Raw genomic sequence first — 16,394 nt, forward strand, 5'->3', positions numbered from 1 at the left:
CCAGCTTCCACCCTGCCTTCAGATTTACTTGATTCATTTCTGACACCTCTCAACCCTTTCTCAATCTTGCTGTCTCCATCTCTGGAGACAGACTATTTATTCATAAATTTTAAAAACTGCTGATGTTCACAGCTATCTTGACTGTATCTCCTCCTACCTTGTCACTTGTAAAAACACTATTTCATTTTTTTTTAGTTCCTTTGTTTGCACTACATCTGAATTTTTGTTTTTCTGGGAGCAACTGATAAATTAAATTTGTTGTCAGTTAGGACTGGGTTGCAGTGTTTTGAATGAGCTCCAATTTATGGAGTAAATAAACTGGTAGACTTGCTGAGAGATCATGGAACCAATCAAGACTAGCTATTGGTTGATTATGCTTCTTCCTATAGATGCTGCCGGGCCTGTTGCATTCCACCAGCATTTTGTGTGTGTTGCTTGATTTTCCAGCATCTGCAGATTTCCTTGCGTTTGCGTTTTCAAAAAGATTAGCTATTACAATTTTCAATGGCACATGAATTGAAGTGAAGGAGGATTCTGTGATGTGAGTAGTATACGTTGAATATTACGGATGCAAGATAGGAAGAAGAGCTCAAGATCAAGTAGACAGGAAACCTGTAAAATTCTGGCTTTGATTCTAATCCTAGCAGAGAGTGTGTAGTTAGATAATAGATTTTGACCTTGTTGTCATGGACTAGAAATTGAGTTCATATAATAACAATAATGCTGCAAGATAAGCTTTACCCTAAGAAGAACAGTGCCTAAGAAAAGCATGGTAATCGGCCTCAATACCTATCATCCAGTACCATTTACATCCATTGTGGTAATGATTAAGCCTACCAACTCCTGCTGGAGAAGTGATATAGATCTGATCCAAGTTGACTACCATCATAAAAGCTCTACTGCAGATGTGATTTATTTTGACCTTCATATCTTCATGGGAATATCTGGACAAAGATGCATGCATCAGAATGCTCTTATCGAATACAGCTCAGCATTCAATACTAAAAACTAATCAATATGCTTCAAGACCATGCCTTCAATACCTCCATGTGCAATTAGTTTCTTTTTTTCCTTACTTGCAGACTCCTGTCAACTCAGACTGGCAACAATATTTCCTTCACAATCTCCTTCAGCACCAGTGCAACACAAGGCTGTGGGCGTAAGTAACCCTTGCTCTACTCACTTTTTACTTATGACTCTGAGGTTAAGCACAGTGCCAATGCGATATTTAAGTTTGCTGATGACAGCACTGTCATTGGCCAAATCAAAGGTGGTGATGAATCGGCATATAGGAGGGAGACTGAAAATCTGGCTGAGTGGTGCCACAGCAGCAACCTCTCACTCAATTTCAGCAAGACCAAAAAGCTGATTATTGACATCAGGAAAGGGAATGCAGAGATTCAAGAGTCAGTCCTTATCAGGAGATCAGATGTGGACAGGGTCATCAACTTTAAATTCCTCATTGTTATTATTTCAGGGGATCTGACCTGGGCCAGGCAAGTAAGTGCCATTATGAGCAAAGCAAGGCAATGCCTCTACTTCCTTAGGAGTTTGTGAAACTTCGGCACGACATCTAAAACTTTGGCAAACTTCTATAGATGTGCATTGGAGTGTATATTGACTTGTTGCATCATAGCCTGGCATGGAAACAAGAATACTCTTGAATGAAAAACCCCACAAAATGTAAAGGATACAGCCTGTTCATCACAGGTAAAGCTCTCTCCACCATTGAGAACATCTACGTTTGTACATGGAGTACTATCGCAGGAAAACAACATACATCATCAAGATCTCCCGCCAACACACTCTCTTTTCTCTGCAGCAATTAGGAAGAAAGTACAAGAACCTAAGGACTCACATCGCCAGTTTCAGTAACAGTTATTACCCTTCAACCATCAAGATCTTAAACCGGGGGATAACTTCACTCAACTTCACTTGTCTCATTACTGAACTGTAGTTACAACCTCTAAACTCACTTCCAAGGACTCTTCATCTCATGTTTTCAATATTTATTGCTTATTTATTTATTTATTTATTTATCTATCTATCTATCTATCTATCTATCTATCTATCTATCTATCTATCTATCTATCTATTTATTTATCTATCTATCTATTTATTTATTTATTTATTTATTATTTTGAGTTTTTCACTGTATATTTGCACAGTTTGTTATCTTTTGCACATTGGTTATTTGCCCATCCTGTAGGCTGCAATCTTTTATGGATTCTATTGTGTTTCTTGGATTTACTGAGTATGCCCACAAGAAAACAAATCTCAATATTGTACATGATGACATATATGTACTTTGGTAATAAATTTACCATGAACTTTCAATAGGTATCTCCATCAGTGACGCAGGGATTTTTAAAGTGATATTCAACATTTTTTAAATGCATTGCTTTTTTTCTCCTGTAGCTTCAGGTAACTTGTTTTCTGTCTGTGTCAGTTACCCATCTCTGATACTGGCTCAGTTCTTAATTTCTTTTGTATTTTCTGTCTTTTCTTTTCCATTCTGGGTGTGTATGATGTGTTTAGCCTGACCTGCAGGCTTGCCTTCGTGGTCTGCATTTCACAACTTCTATTTTCTTTTGGTTATGATCTTCTGTCAACATTCTCACTCTCCATCTATTCTCATTCAACACTGACCAGGTAATCTTGTTTAGAATTTATTCACTTGGTCACCCTGGTTTTACCTAATCTCCCCCATCCTGCCTGCAGTTTAGCAAGCTTATTTCATCAGTTCTGACAAACAATCTTTGACCTGAAATATTTTTGACACAAATAGGGCCTGAGCAGCTGAGAAGTTTCAAAATGTTGGCTACAATGGAGAGCCTGTCCTAAAAAAATAATTGTCAAACAAGGAGGTAGAAGGCAAGAGGAGTTGATAGCATTTTGGTGGGAAAATGTTTGTGAGAGTTGGAAGTGTGTTGCAAAACGTAACATGCAGAAGTGAGCAGAGATACCTGAAAGACCAGATAACCTACGTCATGTTCAGGTTGATGGGATGAGGGAGAGAGGTAATTGCTTTTGTCAGTAAGAAGATGGCTCCAATTTTGATGATGAAGTTCAAATTAGGGGCAAAGGGGCCAGGGATGGGAAAAAAAAATTCTGAAGCATATACTTGCATCCTAGAATAAATTTGAAACAGGTCATGTTGACAGAGTCTAATAGATACAAATAATGCCTTTGTAATTGATACAAATACTGGTATTTTACAACTGCAGGTTGGCTCGTTGGGAAAACACCTGAAGTAATCCATACATTATCCAATTGATTTTAATACTCAGTCTTTATTTTATATATTTGTCAGGCTGCCAAGGCAATTAATAAATAAGACATAACATTCTATTGCTCTATTCCTTATGGTAGGTATTGGGACAAGGAAAGGGAACAGATGAAAGAAATATTCCAGGACCAGTCCAGTGTTATGGAGTTTCTTGTGGATGACACAAAGGGGTCAAGGCAAGAAATCAAAACACCTCCACAGAATCCAATTCTACAGCTGCTCTACAACATGGTGTGTGAATGTTGGCATGGTCAGTGCCAGGGAATTCCCTCTTCCTACTTGGTTTCAATGTAGAAATACATTCAAATAAAATAATTCTTAAATTGTCACCAGCTAGCAACTATTATCACATAAGGCCAAACAGAGAATGTAAAAATCCATTTAAAATACATTGTTTAAATAATCCTATACAAAATTTCATTAGACAAATTAAGTAATGCTTTGCTTCTGGCAGACAAAACAGATCTAATTTCCATACATACTTTAATTTTAAATAAAGATTTTTAAACACATAATTAGAGAAACACAAGTATTGGTTTTGTGAAATGTGAGCATGCATACTTTACATGCTGGAACTAATTTATAAACTAATTAGGGCTAATTAAGCAAACAAGTGAAAGTAATTCCAAAATAAGGCTTCTATATGACTCTGAACCATTCCTGATAAATCAAAAATTGGTGAGAATGACTAATATATGTTTGGGAATATTGTGGAGTTATGTGAATACAGCAGATATTAATTCAAACAAGAGCTAGCCTCAGTTCTTAATGGATGTACATTGTGAATTGCAAGCAGTAAATTGAAGTTAAAAGCACAGACTGGATGACAGACTGAGATATATGGTTTGCAAAGTGGTGGCCATGAGACATTTATATATGCAACAGCCAAATGTTAAGACAATGGGGTTGTGTTAATTGGCCCACATTAATCCAGGCAACTATAGTTTTAAGTTATTTGCACCATTATGTCTTGAATTCACTCTGGCAGACTAGAGTAACGTTGTCACTTTGCATATCAAACATAATCACAGGTATAGCAAATCAATATTTAGGATATTTGTGTATTTAGAGAGCCAGCACTATCAAAGAGTCAGCATTATCAATCCAAAATGTTGAAGTAAATAATGTCATTGTAACTACTGAAATTGTACTGAATTACCTAATGTTAACTTTGATCTGAAGAGCATAAAAATGTTAGGTACATTGGAGCTTGTGAGACTCTACCAAGAGAGCCTCCAGATTAAAGTCTGCCTTTTGTGATGTATAACGGCTTCTATATCACCAGGTTCAGTGCCTCTCTGGTGACTTTGATCACAGTCACAATATACATGCACACAACTTAATAATTATACAGTTTCAGAGCAGTCTTGTAACTGGATTGTCTTGTGATTAGGTTACTGTAGTGGTGTGAGGGCAATGACATTGTTGTTCATTTCCAGACAAAACATTTGCAAATATCTCCTTTATTTCTTCTAGAATATCATTTGAACCAGGTTATGGATAATGGATGTGGACTGAATTATTAATAACACATTTTCTAAATATCAATTTCCTTTGGACATATGAGAGGGTGTATAATTATTGGAAAATCATTTTTTCATTGAAGTTAGCGCAGGACTTGTGGAAAGCTTACTAAAAATAATTTCAGTAATGATCCAATGCCAGATTCTCATTCATAAAATATATCTGACTCACAATTTTCACATATCTCAATGTGGCAGTATTACCTCAAACTGTTACACAGAATCCAATGAAACCATTATTAAAAACACTCTGACATCATTAATGTAACTGTAGCCCAAAGGAAAAATATACTATTTGCAGGATTGCTTCATTCATTCTTCCACTTCCAAAACAAAGTGACACAATAATAGTGAGAAATGTTATATGGTGCAGCAGTTAGTGATGCTCTAGAAACCTAAATTTGATGCTGACTTTGGCATAATGAAGCATGCTAGTCTGATCTTTCTCTATAACTGTGTGTTTTTCCAACAGGTGTATTGGTTTCTTTTCACATCACAATGATGTAATTGCAGGTTAATTGATTACTGCAGGTAGAAAACTGATCAGGGAAGGGTTGATAAGAAAATGTGATGTCGGACAAAAGAGAATGAATGAGCTATTTTGTGAGACTGTCCTTGCAGCCACCATTTTGTGAACTGTTTGATGAATTGGCTTTTGCTCTGGCTTAACTGAATCACAGAAATTTAACATGGGCAAAAGGAAACCTGAGACCATTCTCAAATAAAAAGCTGCTAATTGTGTGAAATGGAAGGTTTGCAGAAGGAATCTTGTCATCTAGGCCCAGTGTCTGGGTGACTGGTTTGAACCAATCAGAGTTGAATAGAACTAAGCTTGCCACCTAAGGCATGAAGGTGAAGGTGAAGGGCATAGAACAATACTAGCCCTGGGCTACATCCAATGAGAACTGACACAGGTCTGTCAGATGACCTTGAGCCAATGAAACTGAAATGCAACATTTGAACTGTTAAGAAGTGTCTTAAGGTAAGGAGCTTTGAATGCAAGGCTGCGACAATTCTCCGGAGACCAAACATCCCAGAAGTGGAGGACCTCCACATCAGAAATGTAGAAATTAGATCAGGAGCATTAGAACACCTGGTCAGCAAAGACTCCTTTCCTGAGTATTACCTTTTCTATTCTTTGACTGTTCCTTGAAGGCCAGGGAAAATTAGAATTGCTGCACGCAGGTATTCACTTGCGTAAAATCACGTGCTTGTGAACTGAGCTAATAAAAAGTACTTCTCAGTAAACAGAGTTTCTCTCTGTGCCTACCTGACCATTATTACTAAGGGATAATTCTTCCCATGATGACATAGAAAGTAAAATAGCTTGGCTACAGTTCCAAAGTTTAAAGTTAAGTTTAAAGTAAACATATTAATGTACATATACGTTACCACATACAGTACCAACTTGAGATATAATTTCTTTCAGGCATTTAGAGGAAAAAAGTAATACAACATAATTTTACATAAACTATGCCAAAATTAAGATTGACGAACAATCAATGTGCAAAAGAAGCCAAACAGTGCAAATAAAATTAATACTGAGAACATGAGCTGTAAAAAGTCCTTGGAAGTGAGCCTGTAGATTGTATAATCAGTTCAGAGTTGTGGTGATTGAAGTTATCTTCATTGGTTCAGGAGCCTGCTGGTTGTAGGGTAATAATTGTTCCTGAACTTGTTGGTGTGGTATCTTCCTGTACTCTGTACTTCCTGCCTATAATAAAGAAATAATGGTAGGGGTAAGAGAAATGGTGAGATTGTTTTGCTGTGTGATAGAATGGAACATATGTAGTAAATTAGTTCTTAACAACTCTGAACAGTTATCTGCTTATAATTGGATCTTCTGTGGGTTCAAAACCAAAAGCTACATGATTGATATTTTCATAGAACTTCTAAACATCTCTTGCTAAATATTGGGGAGCATGCCTTATGAAAACAGGTTAAGTGAACTCTGCTTTTTCTCCTTGGAGCGACGGAGGATGAGAAGTGACCTGATAGAGGTGTATAAGATGACGAGAGGCATTGATCATGTGGATAGTCAGAGGCTTTTTCCCAGGGCTGAAATGGCTGCCACAAGAGGACACAGGTTTAAGGTACTTGGGAGTAGGTACAGAGAAGATGTCAGGGATAAGTTTGTTATGCAGTGCCTGGAATGGGCTGCCAGCAATGGTAGTGGAAACAGATGTGATAGGGTCTTTTAAGGGACTTTTGGATAGGTACATGGAGCTTAGAAAAATTGAGAGCTACGAGTAAGCCTATAAATTTTAAGGTAGGGACATGTTCAGCACAACTTTGTGGGCTGAAGGGCCTGTATTGTGCTGTAGGTTTTCTATGTTTCTATGTTTTAACTTATTAAAGGATTTATTTTTAAATTTGTCCTCAATGATCTAAATTACATTCTATATTTGTGAATATATCACAATGATGTCAAAAGAATTGTAATAACATTGAAAATGACATGATTACTTGTTTGAAGATCTTGTGCAGACAGAAGCTTATTTTGCTGAAAAGAGGAGGGGACACAAACATGGCTTCTGTGCTTGATAAGAAAGACTGCTTGAAATATATTTAAGGAAGTATTCAACGAAGATCTAATTGCTTATCAGCATTGTTTACATCTGCCGGCAATGTGTAAAACAAGTATTGGAACATTTTGCATTCCAGTGTTAATTACAAGCAGCTATTTTTTTCTCTCTATGGAATTATGTATATTGTCTTTATTCTCCCATTTCTTTGAAGAAATAAATGTTTAAACAGGACCTGAGAACAACTTTTTTTTACAGAGAGTGGCGAGTATAGGAAATAAACTGCCAGATGAGGCAGGTATAATGGCATAAGTTACAGAACACTTGAATAGTAGGTGGTGGGGCTGAGTGAGTATGGGCCTGTCAGAGGAAATTGCAACTAGCTGAGTGGGCAACACTGTTGCATGGATTGGTTTGCCCAAAGGGCCTGTGCTCTGTGATTCTGTGTGAAGTGTGTCAGTTGTCAGACAACAAATGTGACAGGATAGCATTGGAGAAAGGGCACCCACTACAAGGAGACACAAAGGAGGGGGAGGGGTTGTTTATTCAAGCTGAGGAAAGTGAGAGAGCCAATGTATAGTAGAATACTAATCTGAGTTATGGTGAGGAGTTGGCCTACAACTTAATGATCCCAGCAAAGGGCTCTGATAGTACAAAATTTTCACCCTTTCTGTGAATAGTCAAATTTAGTTCTGATTTCACAAAATCCCTCCTAGAAGATCTGTGTCACAGCCAATAGCATCTAAACCATTTAGTCACCATTTAACTCCACATTCACATGTTCCTCACAATTGCATCCTTCATGGCCACAGTTCACACTCTGACATCTCACACAGCTCTCAAAGCAGGTGAAGCATCCATTTACAATGACTGCTTTTTCTTCTCCTGCAGAACAGAAAACAGAGGGGAAGATGATATTTCTGAGGTCTCTCCCTTTGAAGAAATAGAACAGGTAGGAATTGAAAGTTGAGTAGGTTACTGTTTGGTTAAGGCACAATAAGGGGAAATTGTCTAGAGGTGTGGCTGTTACTATGATTTTACATGTCCACATCTATTCTGAGAACCTCAATATCTATTCTAAAATCTCATGAATTTTCTTCTTTAACAAATTCATCAACTGCAGTGTGACATGATCAGTTTTGTTCTTGAGGGCTCCCATCAATCCTGCCCCTGGGAGAGTTGATTATTGACTACAGGAGAAAGAAATAGGGTATCCATCAGCCAGTCCTCACTGGAGGATCTGAGGTGGAAAGGGACAATAACTTTAAACTCCTTGGCATTATTATATCAAAGGATCTGTCCTGGGACCAGTAGATAAGTATTATTACAAAGAAGGCACAGCAACCCCTCTACCTTTTTAGATGTTTTGGCATGTAATCTAAAACTTTGACGAGCTTCCATCGAAGCACAATGGACAGTATACTGACTGGGTACACTGCATACTTCAATGGAAACATCAATGCCCAAGAATGGAAAAGCCTACTAAAAGTGGTGAACACTGCCAGTCCATCATCAGAAAAGCTTTGCCCGTCCATAGGCACATCTACAAGTAGCACTTCCACAAAAAAAAAACATATCCATCACCAAAGAACCCCATCCAGGCCATGCTCTCTTCATATTGGGAATAAGTTACAGGAGCTTTAGGTCCCACACCAATAGGTTTAGAAAGAGCTATTACACTTCAGCCATCAGGCTCCAGAAACAGCATGGATTACTTCACTCACCTCAACACTGAATTAATCACTAAACACAACCGATGGACTCATTGTCAAGGTCTCTGCAACTAAGGTTTTCAGTATTATTTATTTATTATGTCTATTATTTTTGTATTTGCACAGATTGTCTTCTTTTGCATATTGGTATCAGTCTTTGTATGTATTTCTTTGTTCTATTGCAAATGCTTGCAAGGAAATGAATTTTGTGGTAGTTATGTATTTGGAAAATTTGTTTAATTTTAACTTTGAAAGTTACAGATGAACAAGACCACATCACATACTACTACAATCCAGCACCACCACACCCCACCACTACTGGAAGAAAAAATGGGAGTGAGGAAGAATGCACTGCACCCTTTACTAATACTGAAGGCAAGCACTGATTCTCACGTGAGCATGAAGCTTCATTTTCCAGTGTGGAGATAAAAAGTGTGTCAATTTGACAAGATGAAAAACATTGCAGGGTAAGTCAGTTGTAGAAAGACAGATAAGAATACTGCAATGCGAAGCTTCAGAAGAAGGTTTATGGATTTTACTAAACCAAATTGCTAGTGCAATGAAGAGAATATCTGAAAGTTCAGAGGCTGTATCTTCTGGGGATGGATAGGTCCATCCCTTTCTTGGTCCATTGGTTGCTGCAGAGCCTGTGATCTTCACATTGCAAAAAAGCCAGTTACCATCTCCCAAGACATGCCCTGTTCTCATTGCTACCATCAAGAAGGAGATACAGGAGCATAAAGGCACACATTTCGTGATTTCTGAACAAAGTTTTCATGTTTTATTGTCTTACAACATTGAATCACAGTGGAGTTAATTTAGCTTGTTTGACACCAATCAACAGAAAAAGACTCTTTTTGTGTCAAAGTCAAAACAGATCCCTACAGTGATCTTAATTAATTACAAATATAAAACAAAAAATAATTGATTACATAAGTATTCACCCCCTTTAATATGACACACCAAATCATCACTGGTGTAGCCAAATGGTTTCAGAAGTCACATAATTAGTTGTAGTGTTCTCGCACAGGTGTAAAAGAACTCTGAACTAAACACCAAGCATTAACCAGTCAATGAGGCGGTCCCAGTAAGATTAACCATTTACTGTGCACTCTTCCACATTAACGTATGGTGAAAACTATTGATAAAACAATACTAAATATATGCAGTATTTGTTTCCTTCTTGACATCACATTTACATCATAAATACTTGCAAAAGTAAAACTACAACAACTATATTACATTAAAGTGCAACATACAGTCAGAATCTACCTACGCCATTGACTGGCTTTAAATACACTTCAACACAAACTATCCGCAACTCTTTAAATAACAAAAACATAAACTTTATCAATCATCATTACTTTTAACAGAATCAGCATTAACATTTTTAATTCAACATATCGATTATCTTATGAACTTTCGGCATTGCTTCACTGATGTTTCTATGCGTAGAAAGAAAACTTTTCTCAGGCTGATCCTGCACACACATAAGCCCCCTCCTTCCCGTTTCTCCAAACCAGTATTTTCCCACAAGACCGGGTGTGATGTCATCGCATGCCACAATATATCACTGACAAAGAATTTACTTTAAACAACCTTAACTTTAACTAGAAAATGATTACAAACGAATTACTAAAGTGAAAATATAATAAACTAAACAAATGCCTTAAAGTCAACACACTCCCTGCCAGACCTTCGTAAGGTCACAATGAACATAATACAAACTTCAGTCTCTAAATCAGTCCTTAGGTAGAAGTAGAATGACTTCTGTAACTGGCCTTTTGTAAGTTTTCACATCACCTTGGTCAGAAGTTTTCAACTCAACCTTCCTGGCTTGTCCATCCCTACTAGAGAATATGGCAGTGATTCTGACCATTGGCCAGCAGTTGCGGGCAATTTGCTTGTCCCTGAGCAGGACTAAATCTCCAACTTGAAGATTCCTGTGGGGTTCTGTCCACTTTTGTCTGTGTTGCAACAAAGGTAGATATTCATGTCTCCAACGAGACCAGAACCGATTTGCAAGAGCCTGAACCTGTTTCCATCGCTTTGTGTACAAATCCTTGTCTGAGAAGTTCCCAGGTGGAGGGGGAGCTCTTGACTTCTGCGTAAGGAGCATTGATGGTGAGAGTATAAAGGGGTTTTCCGTGTCAGAAGACACAGGTAGGGGTGGTTGTGCATTTATAATGGCTGTGACCTCTGCTATTAGTGTGCACAGTACCTCGTGGGTCAATCAGGTTTGTTGCTGCAGAAACATTGAATCAAGAATTCTTCTGGCGATACCAATCATCCGCTTCCATGAGCCTCCCATGTGAGAGGCGTGTGGTGTGTTGAACTCCCAGTTGCATCCCTGCTGACTGAGGTACCTTTGCACTGTCTTGTCCATCCCGAGCTCCTTGGACGCTCCAACAAAGTTTGTGCTGCAATCAGACCTTAACTGTTTTGCAGGGCCTCTTAGCGGAAAGAAGCACCTGAGAGCGTTAATGCAGCTGGACGTATCCAAAGATTCGATTACCTCAATGTGTACCGCTCTTGAACTCATGCAGCTAAACATGATGGCCCACCGCTTGCTCTCTGCTTGTCCTCCTCTGGTGCGTCTCGTAGTGATAGTCCAGGGACCAAGTACGTCGAGCCCCACATATGTAAAAGGAGGACAGGCTTCGAGGATTTCTGGTGGGAAGTCCGCCATATGTTGAGCTTCCAACTTGCCTCGCAGTTTCCTGCAGGTTACACATTTGTGAAGTACTGAATTGATCAGTGTGTTACCTCCCAAGATCCACAGTCCCGCTGCCCTTATTCCTCCTTCCGTCAGGTGATGACCCTGATGCTTTACCTGTTCATGGTGATGGCGAGTGAGCCGTAAGGACACATGGCTGTCTTTTGGGCAGGATTACTGAGCTCTTTTCTGCAGCTGGAAGGTGGGAGTTTATTAACTGGCCTCCAATGCAAATGATATTGTTCTTCAGGATCGGGTTGAATTTCCTCAAAGGGCTGTCCTTTGGTATTGGTTTATTAGCTTGGAGAGCCGAAAACTCCCCTGCAAAAGCTGCTCTTTGAGTTGCTTTAAAGATGACGTCCTTTGCCTGAGTCAATTCATCCACAGTGTGAGGTTACATTTGTGCCATAAGAAAAGGAGGAAATTGCGATGGTCCTCCTGTACTAAAGAAGCAATGGAACATCTGCTGGATGTCCGCTAAGATTGTGACCTTCTCCTTCCGGAAGCGCAGCAGGACCCCGAGAAGGGTATTGTTAAGGTTGGGGCCTGTAAGGAGCATGTCATCAAGGGAGATACCAGCGCATTGAGCACTGGAGTCAAAGACTACCCTGATCTGATTGGGCTTTTGTGGGTGGTAAACCCCAAACGTTGGGAGATACCAGCACTCCTCGCCTTCTCTCAGTGGCGGTGCTACTTCTGCATGTTCATTAGTGAAGATCTTCTCCATAAATGCTATGTATTGTTGCTGCATCTCAGGTTTCCTCTTCAAGGTTTTTTGCAAGGACGTGAACCGCTTGACCGCCTTCTCTTTATTGTTTGGCAAGCGTTGGCGTGTTTCTCTGACAGGTAGTGGGGCGACCCAATTATTTGCTTCTTCTCTGAAGACCTTGGTGTCCATTATTTTTAAGAAAATGGCATCTTGTGCCGATGGAGCAAGTTTATTATCATGCTCAGTTTGAGCAAAGACTGACTGGCCCAGCGTCTTGTTGGTTACTTTACATTTGATAAAGCCTTGTCGTGCTTCATTGATACACATGAAACTTGTGCAGGGTTGAAAAATTGAATGGTGGCCATTCTCTAGCACATTGGTTTTAAGTGTGTTAACTGTCGGTTTGTGTACATTGCCAAGGCACCTCTCCTATCACCACCCAGCCCAGATCCAGGCATTGGGCAAAGGGGGCTTTGTGTGGTCCATTGACCTGCTGCCTAACCTTGTGCACCTGGAGAACATCTCTTCCTAATAGCAGGAGTATTTCTGCTTTTGGATCCAGTTCTGGGATGTGTTTGGTAATGTGGTGGAGATGTGACTGGTGTAGCACTGCACTTGGCGTTGGGATCTCAGTGCGGTTATTCAAAATTTCATTGCACTCTAAGAGTGGAGGGAGGCAGATGACAACTTTACCATCCAGGGACTCGAGCTGGAAGCCTTCTGCCTTCCTTCCATAAGTTTCCACGCTACCTGAGCAAGTTCTAAGGTAGTATGGGAACTGATTACTTTCAATGTTGAACAAGTCAAAGAACTCTGGTCTGATTAGTTAGTGATTGCTCTGATCGTCCAGAATAACATAGGGTATACCTTAGTGAGGCAGATCTTTGAACAAGAATGACTTGACTGAGCTCGACCGCAAACTTCTGTGCAGTTTGAGCTGACAACAGTTGTCCTGGAGTGAGCCTCTCCCTCCCCACCGTCCTGTTGTGGGGGTGAAGGAGCTTTGTCGGTTTGCAGTAACGAGCCGGGATGCATGGCCACATTGTGATTAGTGCTATTACATTCTGGGCACTTCACAGGGATCGTACACTCTCTAGCAAGGTGAAAGGTAGAGGAACAGCATTTAAAACATATTTTTTCTCTCTTTGAGAAGGGCCATTCTCTCTTCAAGGGGTTTTTTCCTAAACGTTCTGCATTTTTTGAGGGGGTGGGGTTTGTTGTGCAATGCACAATTCTTCTTACTAGGGTCATTGTTAGTTGTAAAGACTTCAGTTTTACACACTGAGACAGGTTTATTGATGTTGAAATTATTCGAAGTGGATTTCACTGACTTGGTGTGAATTGTACTACTACCTTGACTCATGAAGCTAGGGTCGTTTTGCTTCTTCGCCTCCTTGCACACAAACCTAGTGAAATACTCAAAGGGAGGAAATCGACCATCGTTCTCTTCCTTGTACTCTGAGCCCACAGACACCCACCTTTCCTGCAGCCCAAATGTAAGTTTGTCCACGATTGGTCTAATCCCATATGAAATATCTGGGTATGATAGACCAGTTAAATAGCCATCTTCTTTGGCGCCTTGAATCTCCATGAGTAGATCTCTGAGCTCTCTTAACTTAGTGTGGTCCTTGGCTGACACCTTAGGAAAATTTTCCAGACGTCGAAATAGTGCTGTTTCAATAACTCCAGGCTGGAAAGATATTTTTGATATTATCTCTGCGGTTTTGAATATTGATTTACAACCTCATCCTATTACTGCAATTTTTGGTTTACCAATGATGGACTCACTGCATTTATCTTCTCCCGCCCGTCGAATGATTGCATTTCTAACTCTGATGGCTAGAAGATCCATATTGTTGAATTGGAAGGAAATTAATCCTCCCACTGTATTTAATTGGTTCTCTCAAACTATGTTATGTTTAAATTTAGAAAAAATTAGAAGTGGTGTATTTGATACTTCTATTAAATTTGAAAAGATATGGAGACCATTTATTCAATATTTTCATATGATGTAATATGACCCTGTTCCAAGTTTATTTGACTTTCCAGCTTTCAGCTTATATATGTTGAGAGGACCAGAGGTGATGACATTGATGATTATGTATTCTTGTGGGATATTATAAACAGCCCTTTTTTTTTTCTTTTCCAGCGTTTCTTTTTTTTTTCCTTTTTTTGTTTCTTTTTTCTTCTTTATTAGTCATTAGATTAGTAGATTAGTTAATTTAACATTATATTTTTTTCTCTTTTTTCTATTTCTTTTATATCATATATTATGAAATATCTAGACTTATTATGTTCATACATATACTGTATGGTTCATGTTTTGGTAAACTCATTTATACTGTAACCATTGTCTATGTTATTTTTCATCTGTAATGGAATTTGTATGTTTGTAATTTCTTTATTAATATATTATTTGTATTTGGTTCATATTATTAATAATAATAAAAAAATTGAAAAAGAAAGGAAGAATAACTCCAGGGGCCGCATAGCACTCCGGAAGTCTCTCCCATGCTTTGCGTAAGGCTAGCTTGGGGTTGTTGATGTACACTGAACGTATGCATCTCACCTGTTCGCATGGTTCTTTTCCTAGTCATTTCGCCATAAGATCCAACTCTTGGGTTGCTCTGAGCTGGACTCAGTGGATAGTGTTGGCGAATGAGGAGTACCATGCATGGTAATTTTCAGGTTTATCGTCAAACTGGTATAGTCCTGAAGTGACGAGATCTCGTCGTGCTAAATAATGTGCCATGGGCTCAACTGCAAGTGGCATGCTGGCTGGGGGAATATGTCGGTGGGTATATGACTGAGGGTGTACATTTGTTTTGGAATTTGCTGTTCTGAATTCAGCCTTTGCCTCTCCTCTCGCCAAATCTGGTAAGTTTGGTCTCGAGAAGTATTTCTCATCAGTCCTTTCATTCTTGAATTCATCGCAGAATTGCAAGGGTAAATTGTCTTCCTGAGATAGATGTGATGCAATTGGGCCTCTCTGAGACTCCTCATGAGGTGGGATGTTAGCATATAAGTACGGAGAGGAAGAACAAATCTTCAAGTCCATTTGAGATCGAACATAGTCGCTTGTGCGTTCCAATCTGGTCCTTTCTGAAGTAGATTTTACGTCATCCAGAACGTGCAGTTCTTCAGCACTTTCTAATATCTCTGCTTCCACCCTGGCAGCTTCGGCTTCTCGGTGTAGCGTCAGCACTTCTAACTCTGACTCTATCCTTACCTTTTCCAACTGGTTTTCAGCTTCTCTGGCAGCCGCTTCCTTTTTCAATTTTGCTTATTGTTCGTCGTACAATGCTCGCACCTTGGTGGCTTCTGCCTTAGCTCTTGCATGGGCAGCCTTACTTGTTGATGCCCTACTGCCCCTGGTGCTGGATGGCAATGACTTGATGCTGGATCATGATGCCATCGTAGCACTTGAAACACCTGGTAATGCCGCCTTTACACTGTAGTGTTCTCACACAGGTGTAAAAGAACTCTGAACTAAACACCAAGCATAAACAAGTTAGTGAGGCGGTCCCAGTAAGATTAACCGTTTACTGTTCACTCTTCCACATTAATGTATGGTGAAAACTGTTGATAAAACAATACTAAATATATACAGTATTTGTTTCCTTCTTGACATCACATTTACATCGTAAATACTTGCAAAAGTAAAACTACAACAGCTATATTACATTAAAGTGCAACATACAGTCAGAATCTACCTACGCCATTGACTGGCTTTAAATACACTTCAAGACAAACTATCCACAACTCTTTAAATAACAAAAATCATAAACTTTATCAATCATCATTACTTTCAACAGAATCAGCGTTAACATTTTTAATTCAACATATCGATTATCTTATGAACTTACGGCATTGCTTCACTGATGTTTCTAGTGCATAGAAAGAAATCTTTTCTCGTGCTG

The sequence above is a fragment of the Hypanus sabinus genome, chromosome 5, assembly GCF_030144855.1.
Source record: "Hypanus sabinus isolate sHypSab1 chromosome 5, sHypSab1.hap1, whole genome shotgun sequence".
Lineage (NCBI taxonomy): Eukaryota > Metazoa > Chordata > Chondrichthyes > Myliobatiformes > Dasyatidae > Hypanus > Hypanus sabinus.